The sequence below is a fragment of the Biomphalaria glabrata genome, chromosome 6 (assembly GCF_947242115.1).
Source record: "Biomphalaria glabrata chromosome 6, xgBioGlab47.1, whole genome shotgun sequence".
Classification (NCBI taxonomy): domain Eukaryota; kingdom Metazoa; phylum Mollusca; class Gastropoda; family Planorbidae; genus Biomphalaria; species Biomphalaria glabrata.
In genome coordinates, this window is record NC_074716.1 from 54115147 (window position 1) to 54137019 (window position 21873).

Below are 21873 nucleotides of genomic sequence, written 5' to 3' on the forward strand. Positions count from 1 at the left end.
AAGATTAGACAGTCTTCTTGGTCAGGTATTTGTATGTGGTCAATCTCTATTTCCTTGTCTGGTGGAAAGTAGCAGTTAAATAGATTAATATTTCTATCTGGGAGAATTAGCTTAGTTCCCATTATTTCTGATTCTGAGGAGTTGGGCATAGTTATGTCTGTGGTAGGGATGTCATTTTTAATGAGGGTTTGGATTCCTCCTTTGGGTCTGATTTCTCTATCTTGTCTGATGCAGGTGTAGCCTCTAATGGAGAAAAGAAGATTACTGTTCAAATGAGTTTCTTGGATGCAAGCTACATCAATTTCTTTCTCATGCAGAAATATTTTTAGAGCTTCTTTTTTCTTTTGGATGCCCTCTGCGTTCCATTTAAGATTTTTAGACTTTTGGTCTTGGAGTGTTGGCCAGTAGTATTTACTTTCTTGTCCCTGCTCCTTCAAGGCGGAGAGCCCGGCCCCCTACCTGCGCAGCGGGATTCCACAGGCAGGACGCCACATCTATTAGAATGGTTACTGAACTCCAACATAGATGAGGTTGCGTGTCAATGTATTATGCGCCAGGAGGCCCATTGACTCCGACTTCAGCCTGCTTTTCTTTCTGGGTGTGCTCCCATAGCCTTTGATCATCCAAGATCATCTGCAAGGCAGCAGGTGTTTATTTTCGGAGTTTTCTCTCCTAGATGAACTGCTATCCCTAGCTAACGAGTTTCATCTACCCGGGTTTAGAGTTAGAGCGCCCTATACTCGCTTTTTGCAATCATTTCCATGGATTTCTGAGATGTTTTTAGTAAATATTCTAACCACTGGAATACTTCATCTCATCCTCCATGACTGCAAACCAGTTGGTCCGCGGCTGTTTATTTGCTATTCACAGCTAACCCTTATATCTAAGGGTCTTTCCTCTATCCGCCACCTGGGGACGCGCTTGGTAGAAGGTGGTAACTCCCCCAAGTTAATAACTAATGAGTTATAGATTTTTAAAAAGTACAATTTACCCCCCCCCCCCTTTTCAATGCACATCACCAAAACTTCTTCCTTGTTCTCATTATTATGTTGGAGCGTTCAGATGACTAGACCAATATGTGAGATGAACTGCGCAATGGTTTCAAAATCAGGGAGTTCTCTGTATAGTTTTCTTTCTATAGGGGTGTTTTGGGGCTAGTGTCTTGATTGGGCCTCTTGATAAAGTATGCAGTTTTGAAGGACATGATCAGCATTCTCTGGTGATACTCCACATGGGCAGATTTTGATAGTTCCACTTTTTAGCTTCTGAAACATATGTTGTCTCATTCTGTTGTGTCTGATTCTGAAGTGAAAGACTAGACGTTGATATTTTTGGAATAGGCATTGTCTTTCTTGTGACTCAGATGAGTCTATTTCTTGTTTATTCTATTCACTCTGACCTAAACAAATCCTGGTTAAGCCCAAGTATTAATCTAGAGTGTATAAAATTCTAGCTTGATGATGCAGATCCAGACATGGCAACATTAAAAGACAGTAGTCCAGACTACAGTACTGTGATATATGTTATGCGCTTCCGCGGTGATGAGTAATTGAACTATAAACAAACTCAAAGGCTGCATACATTTTGAAATAAAATTCAAGTTTGAATTCAACCAATGAAATATTTTCAAACCTACATTATATAAAAATTAGCTTAACCAATATTCTTTATGACTATTCAAAGTCAAAGTTACTATATATAGCATTAGTCATTTATTAATTGAAAGGGGCACTTATTTTTCCTTCTAAATTCCTTATTTTTGTAGTTTTAATATACTTAACTCTCTCTGGAGGTGGCATCAAGGTTGTTCTACTGGAGATGGGATGACTTATTTATTGTTCCCCCCTTTTAGACCTTGTGATCTATAGGGCAGATGATGGTTAAAGAGCAGGATGTCATGTGACCAGCACCAACCGCCTCTACTTTTCCTAACTGAAGTCAGGTACCCATCAGAGTTGTGTGGACTCATGAGTGCCCGAAATTCTAACTCCCAGTCTTCACTGGGATTCAAACCCAGGACCCTAGTGCTTATGCACTCAACCACCGCGCGTCATCAATTCTTCCGTCCTTGTGGTTATGCAAATCATTTATATCGATGTTTCATTAATTTGACTAACTATGCCTACAGTTTCCCTAGCTAGCTATTTAACCTGTTACTGATGTAGGTGACATTTGATCAACATAATGATCTGTCTTGAATTTCTTCAACAAAAAAATACTCAAAGGAAATTTTCTGATTCAAATTTAAAAAACAACAACTCTAGGTCCATGGCTGTTATCTGTCATGCCTGAACTTTTTATCCCCAGATTCTAGTGAAGAAAGCTACTGTCAGGAAGTACCAGATGTATGGTCACCTGTACGAAGACTTATGTCGACAGGTAGGCAAGTACCATTTGCTATCTACAGAACCCAGTCAGTGGACAACCTAGAGGTATATGATTCAAGTTCTTCTGGACATAAAGCTGACCACAACAGTTAAACACAGGTAAATATCAAATTAATAATTATAAATTATTGTCATCAGATTTAAAGATTGCTAAAAGAATCAACACATAGACAAGAAAATAAAAAAAGAATCGGATCAATTTCAAAGCTTTCAAAGGTCTGAAATAATTGATCTAAAAGTATGTCAAGTTGATTAACTTAGGATAAATCCAGAGACTGTCTCTTAGGCTCATAAAATGTCCTAAGTTAATTAACCTTCTTATTTAGTAATACTCTTAATCTCTGCTTGACATTTACAGACTGTAGTGATTTACATCATATTGTATAGATTACAGATGTTATCTCAAAAAAGAAGATAATTAAATTCATCACATTTCTAGTCATTTATGTTAATCTGTGACTTAAACTCTGCTAAGTGGTTGGGTTTCCTGTACTGGCTGATCTACTACTACTAGTAGATCTCTAGTCAGATCTAGATATGATTATTAATTAATGATAGAGATAGAATCTAGATAGACTCCAGAGACAGATATATAGATAGTGATATAGCCAATCTAAATCTAATTATCGACTTCTAGTAGTAGTAATACTACTAGTAGTTCTCTTGTCAGATCTAGATTTGTGTATGATTATTAATGATAGAGATAGAATCTAGATAGACTCTAGAGACAGATATATAGATAGTGATATAGCCAATATACTGAATATTATTGAATATACTATAAGGCCTACTATTCTACTTTACTGTCTTTAGTTTAGGGTGGAGGCCTTAGAGTATGTTATATATGATATATGGTATAGATTATATTTCTAGAATTCTAGATCTAATAGAAGATCTACTTAGATTCTGGAATCTCTCTCTTAGTTTTAGTTTTATAAATCTAGCTAGATTGTGAAGTAGATGGGGCTTCGAGTATAGTGTAATATGGTCTATAGAGTATAAGCTGCTATATAAAATTAAACTATTCATGGTTTTACTTTCAAATTCACTTCTAGGTGTATGATTCAGAGCTAGATTTTATAGATTTAAAGACAGCTATTGTTAATAAAAACAATCAATGAAAGTGATATCCGCTGAAATAGGTAACTGATATTGATAATGTGTTATACATTGCAATTTGTTTTTAGAGATTTTAATTAATTCCTAATATATATAGAGAGAGTAGTGCAAATAGGCTTATTGGTTTACAAATACTTTTTTACTCTTTAATCAGTTACTTTTGAATTTGCTAAATTGAAAAGGAAAAAAAATACATTTTTATACATGTATATGGTAATTCAATATTTATTTCTGCTCCTGAAATTGAATATTTTCTCCTGAAAAACTCATGGAAATCTCCAGAAATCCTGATCTCAGAATGGTGGGGGAACCCTGGATACTATCAGTCACCAACTTCTGTATGAATGGTTCTTTAAGTCAACAACATCTGTATGAATGGTGCTATCAGTCACCACCATTTTTATGAATGGTACTATTAGTCACCACCATCTTTATGAATGGTACTATTAGTCACCACCATCTGTATGAATGATACTATCAGTCACCACCATCTGTATGGTTCTGTGTTTAATGTATAATTGCTAAGAATGGTACTGTCAGTCACCACCATCTGCATTAATGGTACTATCAGTCACCACCATCTGCATGTCACTATCGGTCACCACATTCTGAATGAATGGTAATATCAGTCACCACCATCTGCATGAATGATACTATCAGTCACCACCATCTGTATGAATTGTACTGTCAGCCACTACCATCTGTACGAATGGTACTATCAGTCAACAACATCTGTATGAATGCTGCTATCAGTCACCACCATTTTTATGAATGGTACTATTAGTCACCACCATCTTTATGAATGGTACTATCAGTCACCACCATCTGTATGAATGATACTATCAGTCACCACCATCTGTATGGTTCTGTGTTTAATGTATAATTGCTAAGAATGATACTATCAGTCACCACCATCTGCATTAATGGTACTATCAGTCACCACCATCTGCATGTCACTATCGGTCACCACATTCTGAATGAATGGTAATATCAGTCACCACCATCTGTATGAATGACAGCATCTTCATCATAGCCCCAGAATTATGCAGAATAGTCTAGTATATTGTAATAAAATAACCAATACTAGAAAACCACTATATTGGCTTTATTCAACAAGATTAAGCTACAGCCAACAATGAACAAATATAAGTACATCTCTAGTTGTTGAAATACTATAGACACACACACTGAACATGACCTTCTGGCACACTGGACTCATGCAGAAAATTAATAATAAATATACACTACATATATGTTGTCACATCAAACCTGGTATGTATTGTCACATTAGAAATAGTATGTATATATGACCTCCTTTAGTGGCGAAGCGACTATGGATCATCTCATGGAAATGAGATGAATGCCTGGGCATTAGTTATGGTTGGAACGATGTCGCCCACACATCAGTTCCCCCCACTCCACGCAGCTGATGTATCCAAAGGAACGGCAGTGCCGATACAGTTTGGGGTCAGTGGCCTTACAGGTTCTGCCAGAGTGTAGCACTGGGTGCTGCAAACTGCCTTAAGGTTGCCAGCTCCTGATTTTTCCTCAGGTTTGACTCCCAAAGCCTTTCCCATGATTGGGTATAGCTGCAAAGCAACACAGGTTTGAATTCAGAGTTTTCCTTCTCCTAGGTGGGTAGCCAGCCATGGCTAATGAGCCTCTCCTGCTCGAAGCTTACTGGTTATGGCGCCAGTTACTCACCTTTGCCCCTTCTCCTGTTAATGAGAACAGTTCCGCCAGACTCAATATCTGAGCCACACATGAAGGCCAGGAGTTTGACTGTTTGTCAGAGGCACATAAACATTGCCACAGGTAACTCTAATGTAGTTGACTTTATTTTGTTGGTCTTTGCATTGCCAGCTCTTTATTTTCGAGGATTCATTATAGTTGGAAAAGTTTTAAAAATTGCAAGAATTCTCACTATGATTTGAGTCTCCCTGCCATTAGCTATGGATGATGTTTGATTATGACTGCTAGATATTTATCATTGTTGTGGTACAACAGATTATTGATTGTTGCATTTTCTCCATTATGTTGCCATCTATTTACTAAGTTGTATGTTTTTCAGAAAAGTGAAGACTGTGTGTGGAAGTTTGCCAGAGCCAAGCTTTGGATTTCTTTCATAGAGCAAGGGACAACACTCTCAATACCTTTTGATATCATTCCAACACCTATAGCTGTGGTGAGACTATTTCAAGGTCTCAGGACTGTATTTCTTATCAATCGGTAAGTTTGTTTATTACTGTTACTAAAATAGCTCTGTTGGTAAATAAAATTTTAATTGAACATGGACACTATGTCAAATAAACATTAAGTGGGTAAAACATGCAATTTTATTTCATTCCTTTTTCTAAATATAGTTCTACTATCAATGTTCACATTATTTTCTTAGTCATTTACAAGAGAAAGTTTTAGTTTGAATCAAATCAATATCAAGTTAATTCTTTACAAAATACTAACACATGTTGCAATAACTAGTTCAGATTTGTTAAAAAACAAAAACTAAATTTTTCTTTAAGTTTATTTCTATTTCAATTTGAAAGTATTCTTACAAAAAGGTAGCCATGCAAAATGATGTTCTCTTTTGGACTGAAATGGATTGTCTCATTTTGTTGTTTAGTTACTGCAATGCAAATTGGAGTTTGAACAAATTAAAGTAGCATAATAAATAGAATGTATGTATAGTATTACATAATTTTAATGAATTTTCTCAATACTGGCTTTTATCTTTCAGACTAAGTTTTTTTAAGAGTAGAACAATCTTCCTTGTCAAACTGTTTTAAACCAATCTTTTGAAGTAGCCTAAGTAAATGGAATAATTTTTTCATAATATTTTTAAAATCAGGGCAAAGGAAGAATCACATTCAACATCTTTTTAACAGGATTTGTTTCACTTTTCACTGCCCAGGTAAAACAGAAGAAAACAAAATTGAATGATAGTAACATTTTACTGAAATCCAAAAGGGAAAATAATTTTCTTTCACCAAGTTGAGAAAAATGATGACCTTCTTGTTTAAAACTTATTTAAAATGTTATTTTTTTCTTTGTTTTATGTCAGTTTTGCTCTAATTTAGCCTAAATCATGTTTTACACAAAGCTGATTAAATTAAATTACTACTATTATGTAGATGCATTTTTTATAAGTAATGCTGAAAATGCATATTGAATTCTTCTTCTTATTATTGTTTTTGCATTGCATTGAAAGAGAATGTCATAAGAAATAGAAATGGTTTTGTTCCTTAAATAGCTATTGCATAAGATTGCTTCACTAATCTCGCATTCCCTGTGTATCAGTCTCTCCATAGACCTTCTATAGTTCTTTGAAGTATATTTCATATTAAGGTATATATTATCTCTTTTCAATGTAGGAAGGGATTTATTTGCAATGGGTTTTTCATTATACTAGAAAAAGTATCGCCATTATTTCCTTTAATTTTAAGAAATCGGTCTAATTGAAATGGTAAAAATTAATCTAATTTTATGAAATACAGATGTCACTTTAAAAAAGAAGATGATTAAGGCCTATGCATGTTTCTAGGTCAATCTAGTCATGCATGTTGATCATTGACTGAAATTCTGCCAATTCTTAGGTTTTGTGACTCACTTTGGCAGCCCATTCCATGCTCTAGGGAAGAAGGAGCATTTATACAAATTTGCCCCTAGCGTATGGAACAAGAAATGTGCCTTTATCTTTGTGTCTGAGTATTTTATTGGGTTTTGTTTTTGTATTTGAAGATTATGGTTCAGTGTTTTATGTATAATTGCTACTTTTAAGTCTTCTATCCTGAAGGCTTTCTTAATTAAGTGATTTTAGTGCCTAAGAATTATACAAAGGCCCAGTGGCTGAATGAAATAGGACTTTCAGTGTTAAAATTCTATAATATTAGGTTAAAAACAGACAAAATGCAGTAGGCTATATTTCAGCTTTATCCAATACCACACAGGAAATATTTTTTTCTTGAGCACGAGAATTTGGCCATCCACTCACTACATAGAAACTTAACTTTATTTGAATATTTTTTGTATTTTGTCTAAATATTGTTTAAAGAAATTAACACCATAATATTTTTTAAGATGAATGTTTGCTGTTGTATTTAGAAATGGTAAATCTTCACAGACATTGCAATGTTATCTTTTGAATTTATTCCCTAATCAGGTAATCATGCATCACGTGCCCTCAGATATGTACACAAAATGAAGTTTGAGAAGAAAGAGAAAGGATCAAGATGGTATACTTTGAATTCTACAAATTAAATCCTGCTAAGCTTTATTCAGTTAAAAAATCGAGTTTATGTGTAACTACTATGATTCTACAAATATTTTTTGTTTGTTTGCTATGCACAGATTTACAAGACACTAAAGAAGTTATCAACTATACTCAATGTATGGACGACTTGCAGCCAGACTAGAATTATAGAGAAAGATGTTTTTCTGCTGGCTAAACATGTATGGGTATGTTTGTCTGTCTTTCATTATGTCTATCTAAAAAATAATTGTTTTTGTTTGTAATGTTGTTACAGTGCCTTGAGCTTACATTTTGTTTGTTAACAGCGCTTTATAAATAAAATTATTATTATTATTGTTATTATTATGTAATGCCTAGGATTCTTCAGTTGTAATACCTAGGATTCTTCTGTAGCATCTCAATTCCATTGCTAGGATCCTCCTCTCTAGCTCTGCAGTCAGCGTCCAAGACTCACAAGCATATAAAAATGTGGCCATGACCAGAGAGCGCATCAGTCTGATTTTGGTGCCTAGGGCTAAGCCTTTGTCTTTCCATATTATTTTAAGTTTTGAAAGGGCTGCTGTGGACTGTCAGTAGTTCAGGTTTCGTTCCCTCATCTGAGACAATAGCTCCTAGGTATTTGAAGTAGGCCAAAATGCTCTTTTGAATTTAATAAAGACAAGCTACAGGTTTAATAAATATTGTTAACTGCATTTGTCGACTGGTTGTCAGTAAAACCAAGACTTGGTAGAATTTAAGATTCTATTTATATTGTTACATGGTGCAGCTTTAGTGAAATCCAGTTAGTCTGTAGAACTGGCATGTCAAACATTGTCCATATATTTTTGTAATTATATATATATTTCTATATATATATGGTATATTTCTCTTCTTATAAGATTTCTAGAGCTTGATATATTCAGTTGTGTCCAAACTAGTTTAGTGTGAATTCCCATATCCATCCATCCATCCCAGTGGTGCTACAGCCCATGGAGGGCTCTGGCCTGCTTTAACATATCCTTCCATTCAGATCTCCTGGGCCTTTCGTCTCCACGCCCTAGCCCCAAGCTGCTTCACATCTGCTTCCACATCATCTATCCATCGCATTCGGGGTCTGCCTTTGGGTCGCCTGCCTTTGGGTCGCCTGCCTTTTGGTTTCTGCCTGTATACGATTTTCACCCCTCTGTTGTCTGACATTCTTTCAAGGTGACCTGCCCAACGTAGTCTGTTCTTTTTTATTTCATTCACTATTGGTGGGTCTTCATATAATTGATATAACTCATGGTTAGTGCTGTCCTCCACCCTGTTTCATACTGTATGGCACCATAGATTTTCCTAAGAATTTTTCTTTCCCAAGTGTTAAGTAAATTTTCAGATGTCTTTGTCAGTGTTCAGGACTCACTTCCATACATTGCTGCTGGTCTTATTATAGTTTTGTATATTATTTTCTTGGTTTTCCTTGAAATCGTTTTGCTTTTAAGTAAATGGTGGGTGCTATAAAATGCCCTGTTGCCTCCTGCTATTCTTTCCTTTATTTCTGTTAGTAGGTCATTTTTGAAATTAATAGTACTTCCTAGATATTTGAAAGTTTGGACGTTTTCAAATTCGTGGTCTTTGATTTTGATATTTTGTCCCTCTGTTTGATTGTCTCTTGTCATTGTAATGTACTTGGTTTTACTGTCATTGACCTCAAGTCCTGCTGGTCGAGATGCTTCTTCTAGTTGTATGAAGGCTCTAGCCATGTCAGAGGTTTCTTTACCCAATAAGGCAATGTCATCAGCATAAGCAAGGTATTGTAGAAATTGGCTGTATATCATCCCTGTTGGTTGTGGACCCGTGTTTTCTCTCCTGAAGTAGTTAGTAATAGTTCCCCTTGTGTTTATGTGTATATTTCTTATAACTCTCTCCAGTGTTAAATTGAAAAGCATGCAGGAAAGTGCGTCTCCTTGTCTTAATCCTTGTTTAATCCTAAATTCCCGTGAGTCTTCTCCTTGTATTATGACTTTGCTTTTTGAGTTGTTTAATGTCATATGTATAAGTCTTGTCAGCTTGTTGGGTATTCCAAAATCCTGTAGAGTGTCTTATAGGTATTTCCTTCTGATACTGTCATAAGTCATTTTATAGTCTATAAAGAGTTGGTGGATTGGTATGTTGTATTCATGGCATTTTTCTAGTATACATCTTAGTGTGAAGATGTGGTTGGTTGTGGATTTGTTGGGTCTGAAACCACATTGGTAGTCACCTAAGATTTCTTCTGAATATTTTCCAAGTCTCTTAGTTATAAGCCTAGACAGTATCTTATAAGTCACATTTAGTAGAGAGATTCCTCTGTAATTACAGCACTTTAACTTGGATCCTTTTTTGTGTATTGGGGTTATAAGAGCCGTTTCCCATTTTGTTGGTATTACTTCTTCTTCCCAAATTCTTGACATTAGTCTGTGTATTTGGGAATGTAAGTCTTTCCCTCCATATTTAATTAGTTCTGCTGTGATTTGGTCCTCTCCTGGTGCTTTGTGATTCTTCATGGTCCTAATTATTTCTGATGTTTCAATGAGTGTTGGAGGGTTCACTAAGGGATCTGGTCCCCCATGTGGCAGTTTATATTCTCCATTATCTCCATCTTCAGTGGTATTTAGGATCTCCTCAAAGTATTCAGCCCATCTCTCAATGACCCTGCTGTTTTCTGTAATATAGCATGCTTTATTATTTCCCTATGCTCATTTATGTTATTTTCGCTGTCCTTTTCTAATGTTGTCAGTTGCGTTTGGAGTGCCATTCTATAAGTTTCTGCAACAAGTGGATCCTTTGTGAGTTTTTGACTATCATATTGCTGTGCTCTCTTTCTTTGGTAATTGTGTATGGTACTTATTCTTTGTCTAAGTTTAGCTTTTACTAGTAGGTGGTCTGAGTCAGTATTAGCTCCTCTGAAACTTCTAACATCTAGTATGTCTGATCCATGATTCTTATCTATGAGTATATGATCTATTTGATTCTGGGTGTTGCTATCAGGTGAGATCCAGTTAACCTTGTGAATATTCTTATGTTGGAATTTTGTGCTGCTGATAGACATTCCTTTTCCACTAATCTTATGCCATTATTGTTGGTCTCTTCGTGTAAGCTTTCTTTGCCCATTGTTGGTCTGAATGCTGGTTCCTTTCCAATTTTTGCATTGAAATCTCCTAGGACTATTTTGATGTCATGCTTTGGTGCTTCATCATAAATTCTTTCCAGTTCATCATAGAAGGCTTCTTTTGTGTTATCATCTGCATCTTCAGTAGGGGCATGAACATTGATAAATGATTTGTTGAAGAATTTTCCTTTCAAACGCAGTGAGCAGAGTCTATCACTTACAGGTTTAAATCCAATGACATTACCTACCATTTCCTTTTTAACAGCAAAACCTGTACCTAAGTTGTTAGTGCTTCCACCACTATAAAATATAGTATACTCCTTGGTTCTGAGAATGTCCGAGTCTTTCCACCTGATTTCCTGTAGAGCTACAAGCGGTATCCTATATTTCTTTAACACTTCAGTAAGTTGGGCTAGCGCACCTGCTCTATAAGGCTTAGCACGTTCCATGTCGCAAAACAAAAATCATGTCCTTTTCCAAGCCTAGGTCGTTTTCCGTTGTGGAGTTTTGATCTTCCATCGAGCGCCTCCCCAGGTGGTGGATAGGGGAATGCCCTCTAGATATGGTGGGTACCGGGGAAATAAAATACCCGGGGTGGACCAAAATCAAACCTGCTGCCTTGCAGGAAGTGGAGGGATCCACAAAGGCTAGGGCACCTTACCCGAAAATAAAGTCAGCTATCTAGAGAGCTGAAAGGGGCAGCCCCCCAGATGGTTATGCACAGGGCTAACAACTCTGTTATATAAAAAATACTGTTACGAAAGCTAATACACACAAGAATTCCCCTATCACTAAGACTTTAAACACATTATCTTTTATTTTTCAGCTGAATCCCTTCATTATCTCATTAACAATTGTTCTGATCAAGATGCAGACCAAGTTCTCCAAATTAGATCAGCATACAGACTAATGAAATAATCTCCTATGAGTTACAGGCAAAACATAAAGTCTACATCAAATTTTTTTTCTTTTGGATAATATTACAGACAGGAATGGAAAATATGGCCAACAGATCTTGTGTGGTGCCCCAATGGTCAAACAACTAAGGGATAGGTGAATATGATAATACATAATAGGTTAGCTAAAACTTACAGGTTAATTCAGGAAATTAAGTTAACTTTCTAATTATTTTTTTTTTGTACTAAAACTTTCTTTTTAAGTACTAATTTGATTAAACTATATAAAAAAATAGCTTTCAGTTCCAGTGTCTACACTAATCTTCTTTGTCTAGGTCATTAATTGTAAATGTTTTTCAGATAATGATGCAGAGAATTTCCTGGTGATCAAGAATTAGGAGCTGCTCACAGTTTAATGAAACCATATTTTAGGAACAGATAGAAAACAAAGAACTGCAGCAAAGATGGCCTGTTTTTATTCTTCCTCATGGCAAGTAGATTTTTTAAAGCATTATGATATAGTTTCCCTTTCAGACCTTGTGGTCCAAAGGGCAAATGATGTAAAGTCATCTCTGTTTCTGTGGCCTACGGTTATGGTATAGCTATTTTAAATAGAACTTTCTATCTTTGAATGAATGCATAATAAAAAAAAATAGGCAACATAAGAAATTAGATAGAGCCGCATCAGTGCTTTACATTCTGACTCTGTTCTGGGCTATTCCCCATCCATTTCCATCCTGCCAATTTTCCTTCTTGGTCTGCAGGTTTGATCTATGTTTGTGTCACAGATTCCTTATTATATTTATAATAATAACTCTATAGAATCTACCTTAGTTCTCGATACGTCTAGGTGTCCCTGGTTCAGTTCTAGTTAACGAAATAAAACAATGAAACCACTAGATCAAACACATAAACTTTAATCAGCTTTACTGCATATCACACATGCTTGTCTCTGTCTAACAACCAACACACGGTTATTCGCGCAGATTGTAAAAATAGATTATACATACATACACACATTCATCCGTGACATCTCGCCCCTCCTAAAATTATAATCGATTTTTACAAAGATTACTAAATAAAACGATTATAAAACAAATATCAAACATTACACCAGAATACAACAAAAACGTTCGTTCGATAGGCCACAAAGTCTCTGAATATGCCACACAGGCGTTTATGTATCCAAACAAACTTGAACATAGTCACACAGACTTTGATGTAGTCACACAGAGCAATGCAATAGGCACACAGTCTATAGTTAAGACACACAGTCTTAGAAGATGAAGACACACAGTCTTAAAAGATGAAGACACACAGTCTTAAAAGATGAAGACACACAGTTTTAAAAGCTGAAGACACACAGTCTTAAAAGATGAAGACACAAAGTCTTAGTTGTAGACAGAAAGTCTACCATCAAGCAACAAAGTCTAAACTGTTGAAGACACAAAGTCTTTGATGAAGCAACACATGCTTGTGAGAAGCCACGTAGGCTTATATCTATGATAAGCGTGGCAGAATGTCCGCTATGATGTTTCCTTTACCTGGAATATGCTGCACTTCGAACTGAAAGTCCTGAAGCATCAGGGCCCAGCGAGTTACCCTGGAATCCACCGACTTGTGTTTAAACAGCGTAAGGGTGCGTGATCTGTGTGGAGTATGAATGTTCTGCCCAATAGATATCTGGCCAACTTGGTTACTGCCCAAACAACTGCCAAGCACTCTCTTTCTACTGTGCTGTATCTTTGTTCGTGCTGTCCCCATATGACCCACAAAAGGTAAGTCATGACCTAACTCCAAAATTCTTTTTCTTTCGGCGGCAGGGATGACTAGCTGTAGTTTCTCTTTGTTATCTTGTCTCATCAGAAGTCCATTTTTCACTTTAAATTTACTGGTGGGACGCTTCGCCAATTCAAAAAGTTTAACCAATGTTTGGTCCTCCTTTTGTTTCAATGCATAACTGGATGTTAATTCTGATTCTGGCTGTTCAATCTATGTAGGATCGGTTGTCCCATGTTTTTCTATTACACCAGATTGAGATCTAGTTACCGCAATAGTAACTTCTGACATTGCTGACCTTTGCCACTTGTAGATATCTGTGATGGTAGGCTAAGTTATGCCAGTCACGTTTCCTAGAATCAAGTCAGCTGCAGGCCTCTCCAACACACATGCTTCAACTTTCCCAGATAAAAATGGCATATCAATGTCAATGACAGCTGTGGGATATTCTTCAATTGTTCCTCCAAATGTCATACATTGGACTTTCTTACCCGTCAACTGGTGAGGGTGCACATGTAGTCTCTTCACTCCAATTGTGGTCGCTCCTGTGTCTCTCAAGACCCAAATAGATTTCTTCCCAACGAATCCAGGATACATTTTTAATTTCCCGGCGTCACAAGTTACAGCTCCAGCCATCTGGATCTGATCAGATTCATGGAGTTGTTCACCATGTTGATAGTCTATGCAAACTGACGCATTGTGTGGATGTCCAGTTGGTCTTCCCCTGTTGCTGGTTTTAAACTCCTGACTTCTGCTTGAACCCATAGTTTCATTTCGTCTTAAGGGGCTTTTGTTTCTACATTGGAATGCTAAATGACCCGTTTTGAAACACTTAAAACATTTTCTTTTTTCACCAACACTTCTTTTCTGCAGACGGTCCTGTCTCCATTCTTGTTTAAATCGACTTCTGTTATCATAAGTCTTTGCAGCAAATTGTCTTCTCTGGATGTGCAGTAATATAGTGCTGACACAACTTGACTGCTGTTGGCACATCTTTCGGTTTCCTTTCATGTAGAAAAGCCACTAACTGAGGATTGCAAAATGTGAGGATCTTGTCTCTGATGAAAAGATCAATGAGACCTTCGAATGTCTTTTTAGTATTATACATTTCTATCCAATGCATTAAGTATCTTCTAATGTCCTCAACAAAATTCATGAAATGGCTGGTTTATCTCTGGTTTAGCTTTATAGAAATTCTCTCTATACCCATTATCTGTCAAGTTGTATCTTTTCATTAATACTTCTTTCACCTTGTCATATTCCTCTAAATCTTTCTTAGAAAAGTTGATACAAGCTTGCAGTGCCTTTCCCTGTGACAATGTGTATAGATGACTTCCCCACTGAGTTTTAGGTATTTCTGTAGCTTGAGCATGCACTTCAAATCTAGCCAAATATGCATCCATTTGATCAACGTTCTCATTAAAAGGTGGCAACTTTGGCTTCCACACAGGTTTTATATGCTCTTTGATTTCTCCTATCGTCTCCCTAAGCTCCCTAAGCTCAAACTCTCTGACTCTCAATCTGTGTATTTCTACCTCAGCTTCTTTCTCTTTAGCTCTCTCCACCACCTCTCTTTCTTTAGCTCTTTCTTCACGCTCTCTGTCTTCTCTTTCTTTTTCTTTTCCAGCTTGACTTCTCTTTCTTTCAACCACTCCTGTAGAGCTGTCCCTGACAATCCCATCTCTTTTCCAGCAGCTATTAACTGTGTTAATCTCTCTGACATTTTGTTTGTATCTCTAGCATACAATATAAACAACACAAATAGTTTTATCACTGTGTTTGACCTGGTTTCGTCTCGGCTGATTGACTTAGTTTTTTTCCCGCCGTTGCACATGAGCGCACACTCTTCACGACTTCACAGCCTTCTTTGTCCTTGACCTTTTAACAATGGCGAACCGCAAGTAACTAGATAAACGAGCCTCCAAATATGTCACAGATTCCTTATTATATTTATAATAATAGCTCTATAGAATCTACCTTAGTTCTCAATACGTCTAGGTGTCCCTGGTTCAATTCTAGTTAACGAAATAAAACAATGAAACCACTAGATCAAACACATAAACTTTAATCAGCTTTACTGCATATCACACACGCTGGTCTCTGTCTAACAACCAACACACTTCCAGTCATTCGCTCAGATTGTAAAAATAGATTATACATACATACACACATTCATCCGTGACAGTTTGCATGGGTCTACCAGACTTTCTCTTCCTCTCTGGGTTCCAGTCCAGTCTTGTGATGTTGTCTGCTGTTCTTCTCATTGTGCCCAATGCATCCCCATGTGCATCATTTGATTTCTTGTTCTATCTCTGTTTACTTTTTTGTTTCCCATAGGCTGTAGTTTGATATTTTGGCTCAATGAATAAGGTTTATACTGTAATAATTTCAGTATTCTTCTCAAAAGGTTGGCTGATTGTTAAAGGGCTTGGTTTCTGAATCTAAGGGTCTTGGGTTCGAAGACTGGGATGGAATTTCTAGAATGACCCCGAGCCCTAATACGTACCTGACATTTGTTGTTGAAAGTAAAGGTGGCAGGTCATTATGCTTAGCACATGACACTCTTGCTAGTCAATGTTAACTGAATATGTTACTGGCTATAAATCAGTCTTTTACTATTTTAACAAATTTTAGGTGCTGTTAATTGGTTCAGTTATCTATGCAATTAAACTAGAAAACAGGGTCAGGTTAAAATAACTATGTACATTTACTTTCTATCGCAGATAATCCCAAACTAACTTATTTTATCATCAATGTACCAGCTGTCAGCCAGGTGCTCCTGTGTATATGAAGACAGCTCCAAGTTAGCCACCCTTCCAAATCAGTCAATATTCTTGGCCCCAATATGTGTACTCCTCAAAAGTTTTATATAAAATAATTTGTTTTTAAAACAAAGCTAGACATTAAATTCAGTTGTGATTGATTTCAGCCCACCGATACAAGGGACATAGTTGCAAGTATAGCAGCAAAACAAACCCTCAATAAACAATAACTATACTTTTAGACTTAGATCCTCTCCCTCTGGCGCATTGGGTAGCAAGCTGCCTCCAAAAAGATCTGTCATTGGCAGAAGCCTCTTCCCTCATACTTATAGAAATATAAAAATATGCTGACTTCTAGAAAAGAGAAAAATGGAAAGACAAACTAAACTTTGTCAATGTATTTAAAAAAAAAACAATGTTGAACCAGCTAATAGTTTATGATGAGAAATGTCATCAGCCAGCCACCTTGGCATCAGTACCAAGATTGACTGCTATCCAAAAAACTGCCAAACCAAATGTTAGGCACTATCATCTTTGTCTTGTAGAGGGCATTCAAAGAGGATGCAGTTTAAAGTTTCATAAGGGTAGCTGACAAGACATTAATGGGGAAGTGGGGACTCAAGATATGGATACCATCATTTATATTTATTTAACTTCTGCATTATACTTTTTATATTTTGCATTTTAAAATGTAATTTTTATTTTTATTTTATCATTATTTTTTTTTAGATCAAAGGAATGTACATGCTGCTGATATAGAACAAGTATCTGACTGCTTCCAGATCAGTGTTCTTAGTTCCGCTAATGATCTACTATTGCACGACAAATAAGCAAAGTCCTGAAAAGCCTGCAGAATCTTGAAGCACACTTTAGTTAATAAGCAGGGTGTCATATGGCCTGCACAATGATCAACAGTTAGCAGTAATGACATACTTCAATGAACCAGTCCTACTTACGCCAAGATGACAATGTCTTTTTTAGTACTGTATTGTATATTATTTTACACCTTAATTGGTCACTGTAAAAAAAACAACTAAGTAAAATATTTTTAAAGCTATAGCGAGTATAATTTATTTTTTTAGAATCCAATGTAGATAGTTTGTTTTTTAGGTGTTATTATTAATAGTAGTAATAGTGTTATGAAATAAAAACTAAAGAATTATGTTAAGACATATTTTATATGGAAGCTCTTTAATAGCATTCAACAAATTACATAATCTACTAGTAGCAAATAATGGCCTACCATTATCTCTAATATAAAAAACAAAAATGATCAAAAATACCTTTTAATATTAATAGCATTGTAACTAACTAAAAAGCAATTAAACTATTATTGAAAACACAACAACAGTATTGACCATCACTGTATCCATAATAATAGTAATGGTCTGGTTGTACTTTTTTTTGTTATGGCTGCTCTTGTGCTATGATATTTTGAAGTGATACCCAGATGTAGTGCCATCCGGACACAATGTGTGATTGTTATCCTGGTCAGAGCTCATCATTGAATATTAGGAGCATTTTTGGCACATAGCTTACAAATATTTTTTTTTCAATTTCGACCCTTACAATGTGTGATGCACACAGGTTCTTGTTGAAACAATGTGGTCATGGAGATTATTGTAGTCAACTGCATTGAGTTTATCATAGTGTGCATCTTCAAAATCGACACTAGCGGCTGGGAAAAAGGTGGCACTGGATAGATCCACATGGAGAGAGAGCATAAAGGAAGGGTTTCCGATTGCAGATGCCATACACAACAGCAGCAGGAAGAAAGGTGACAATGCAATGGTTGCTGGTGATTACATGTAACCACAGCTGTGTATCAATTGGCCTCTTTAACCACACAAGAAGTTGCAAAGGCAAAATATCTTTTCTCGAGACGTAAAATGCCACAGACATGAAATCTTCAGGCAGCATCTAGATCTAAATGATGTTGTCAGCATTAGAATCTATGTAGTAAATTTAAAGGCTGTTAGGGTTATTTTTCTTTCAGCAGCACTTGCAGGTAGTATTATTGGAGTTTCAGAAGTTGTTGATCTAGTTGTATTCAAAACAGGGCTGCAATCTAGAAAAAGAAATATAAAATGTTAATAAAAGAAATAATTCAATTGTCTGAAAGTAAACATCTAAATATAATGTTCTTTACAAATCTATTGTTTATGCGTGAAGAGTGTTGAAATTTTTACAAGTCTATAGATTGCATTTTAAGAATCATGTAATAATAATCAAATTAGAAAAGTTTAGATTTAGAATTAATAAATAGAGATATAGAATCTAGATCTAGCAAGACCAGCAAGTGAAATGTAGGATACTAAACAAAAAAAGTTCAAGTCAGTTTTTAGTCAGTACAACATGAGTCATACCGTACTCTAGAAAATAGATCTAAGCCTAGATTCGACTAAATACCTAATCTAGGCAAAAGACAGAGAGGAATGGAGAAAGACGTTCGAAGAATCTTGCATGGTGCCCCAACGGTCCATTAGACTAAGTGTAGTTCTTTAAAAACAATTGATTATGCCTGAAGATAGTTGAAATTTTTTTACAAGTCTATAGATTGCATTTTAAGAATCATGTATTATAATAATAATCAAATTAGAAAAGTCTAGATTTAGAATTAATAAATAGAGATATAGAATCTAGATATAGCAAGTAAAAATGTATGATACTAAATAAAAAAGCGAAGCAGCGAATAGGAAAACAAAATGTCATGAAATTTAGGAGGGACTGAACAAAAACAGTAAAAAAAAAAAAAAAAAAAAAACTTAGCGTACCAGCTGTAAAGGACCTCACAACTCGGCCAAAATTAAAACTGGCCAGTTCAGGTGTGTGGTCATTACTCGATGCACTTGTAACTAAAAGTGTTTATTCTACTTTGGCCGGCCACTTCGCAAAATGCCGGGGAATCCCTGGCCAATACCCAATTTGCGGATTCAAGTCTGTTAGGTTGCTGTAGCGATAATTTTCAGCTTGTTGCTTTTTCAAGAAAATGCCCTGCCACCGTCATCTCTGTGTGTGTGTTTTACTGCAGTTTCATTGTTAGTGTTATTCCTCGGTTCGTGCGAAGCAGAACGTTGTGACACCGGACATTTTTGTGCTAAATGTATTTGAATCATTATACATTTTCATTTATTATGTCTTTTAAAAAATGATCCTTTTCAATGTTTTGTATGTTTTTGGACGCCTCCAAGCGAGAGTGTGACGGAAATGGAATAAATCGCCCTGGCTGCCTACAAAGATCAGTGTCTATCAAGAAGTGGTTCTCCCAACTCTTCTATAAAGATCGGAGAAATGGGTACTATACAGAAAGCAGATACTTCTTGAACGCTTTTCCCAATGACTTCTGCGCTCTTCCAGGAACATACGCTGGCAAGAGCAGTATTGTTCTTGTGAATGCGATATGGACATGATAGAGGGATATCTTATAATAGTTTGACAGCGACGCTGGGCAGGGCACGTATATCGTACTGGGGACGACCGTATGCCAAAGGCAATCTTTTGGTAAGATGAAAGATGGTTGGAGTCTTTGGAGCAAGTATACAGCCATGCTTCACGCCATTCTTTACAGAGAAATAAGCTGATATGTCACCATTGTATCTGATTTGACTCTTTTGAGACTCATGCTGTTGGTTCAAAATAGTAACTTGGAAGGCATCCGATCCAAGATAGTAGCCTATCCTACACACGGCATCGCGTACTCACTGTGCCAGATGTTTTGGTAGTAGATTCTAGTAGCAGTAGTTTTTGGTAGTAGATTCTATATTTATAGTAAATTTACAATAAAGGTCATTCATGCAAGAGATACCAAACATTGTATTGACCGGGTTTCTTAATGTGTTAGTTTGATTTTTACATGAATTGTTTCAGACACGGAAAAAAAAGTTTGACCTATTTTTAGTGAAAGCAGACGTGTTATTACAGTTCATGCGCGCACTTATTTCTTTTCGATCATTTACTTTTTGTATAGAAATGTGCTTCAGTGAAGTTCAGATATTGGAATAATTAGATTCTTCAACAGATTGGATTATTATAATCATACGGGTATTACAGGCAAAGTTTGGATTATTTATTACGCAAAGGTAAGATTCTTTTTCTTAGAAGAAAAAAGAAATGACATGAACATCCAACTTCATGAAAAGATCTATTAAAAAATGTTGGCCTAAGTCCATATAAAAAAGACAACTTACAAATAATGAAAAAATAATAATACTGTATAAATGTCTCTGTCTCTCTTTCTATGTATAGGCCTATATAAAGCAATAAATATATTGTTGTAAACCTGGTGGTGACACAGATGGAGGTAGTGCTGTGTATTTTTAGCCTACCCAAATCGCCACTGTCCAGCGCAGGAAGAGCGGTCAACTGTAACCAGTGACAGTACTCGCCAGTTCGGCAACGACCTGTGTGTAAATATTACGCACGCAAGTCACGGCGAAAGTGATCAACTGGAGTGGTCAAGAAGGTTCGAGTAGGCCAGTAGAGACACTATATAAGAGCGAGTGTGTTAGAAAGACTTGACTTCACGTTACCTCGCAATGTGACCAGTACGAGGCGAGAACCAGCACGGTGTGTGAAGTCAGGCGTAACAAGACTAGGTTTTTGTAAAGACAGTGTTAATGTTGTAATGTTGCCAATTGCGATGTATTTGTCATTAAACTGACTGATCTGATACTTTGGAGCACTGAGTTGTGAGGTTCTTTAAGTTCGTTGTGTCGTAAGGTGCAGTTAGAAGAGAGCCTGAACAGTAGGAGAGACATAACAATATAGATCTATATACGCAGGGCTTTTTTTGTGACGGAAGGCATCGCTACGGAGTACCGGCACCTTTTTGGAATGTGGGGGAAAAATTATTACTTTTCTTGTATTTTAACGTAGATCTATATTATTAATTTATTAGTAGTTAAAAGTTAGGCAATCAATCACTCAGTACCGGCACCTATTTTTTTTTTAATTAAAAAAAAAGCCGTGATTCCTTCATTGTGAAATGCTTATTGTTCTATTATAGTACATTATTGACACGAGACATGAATTCGACAATTATTTGCATTACAAAGAGAGCAAAAGATCCTGACGATGGCATTGATTCTCATCTTATAAATTACTGACGTCACTTAAAAAAAAAAAAAGATGATGATTACATCTTACGCGTGTCAATCTAGTCATGCATGTTATCCTATGACTTAAATTCTGCCAAGTCATTGGTATTCCTGACTGACTCAAATAACCCATTCAATGCTCTAATAGCACAAGGAAAGCACTTACTTTTAAGTCTTCTATCCTAAAGGTTTCTAAATTTAGTGATTTTACAAAAGATGTCTAATCAAATAAGAATATTCGTTTGCTATGAATCTCGCTGCTCTATTTTGTGTCTGTTACAGTTTGTTCACTTTCTTTGAGTTGAGGGGTTCCAAACAGATGCATATATTCTACTATTCGCATACTATGAATAACAGCACAATAAACCACTTTTTTTTAAGGCAAAACAAATCAAAGTCGATTAAAACTATTTTGTCATCTCAAAAAATTGAGAAACTATTTTAAGCTTACTTTATGTATCATCATTTGTAACTGT

General features: G+C 36.1%; 1 protein-coding gene across 4 annotated transcripts in view; it reads left to right on the forward strand.

Annotated features, from left to right (window-relative positions):
* Positions 1-21873, forward strand: part of LOC129926757 (peptidyl-glycine alpha-amidating monooxygenase B-like) — a 73627-nt gene that overhangs the window by 18386 nt on the left and 33368 nt on the right. For 3 of the 4 annotated variants that reach the window (XM_056032588.1, XM_056032591.1, XM_056032592.1), the window contains exon 1: positions 20001-20380. The exons of the other annotated variant lie outside the window; for it this stretch is intronic. The gene's annotated coding sequence lies outside the window, so the exon portion shown is untranslated. Of the gene's footprint in view, positions 1-20000; positions 20381-21873 lie in introns of those variants that run through there. 4 annotated transcript variants of the gene reach the window in all.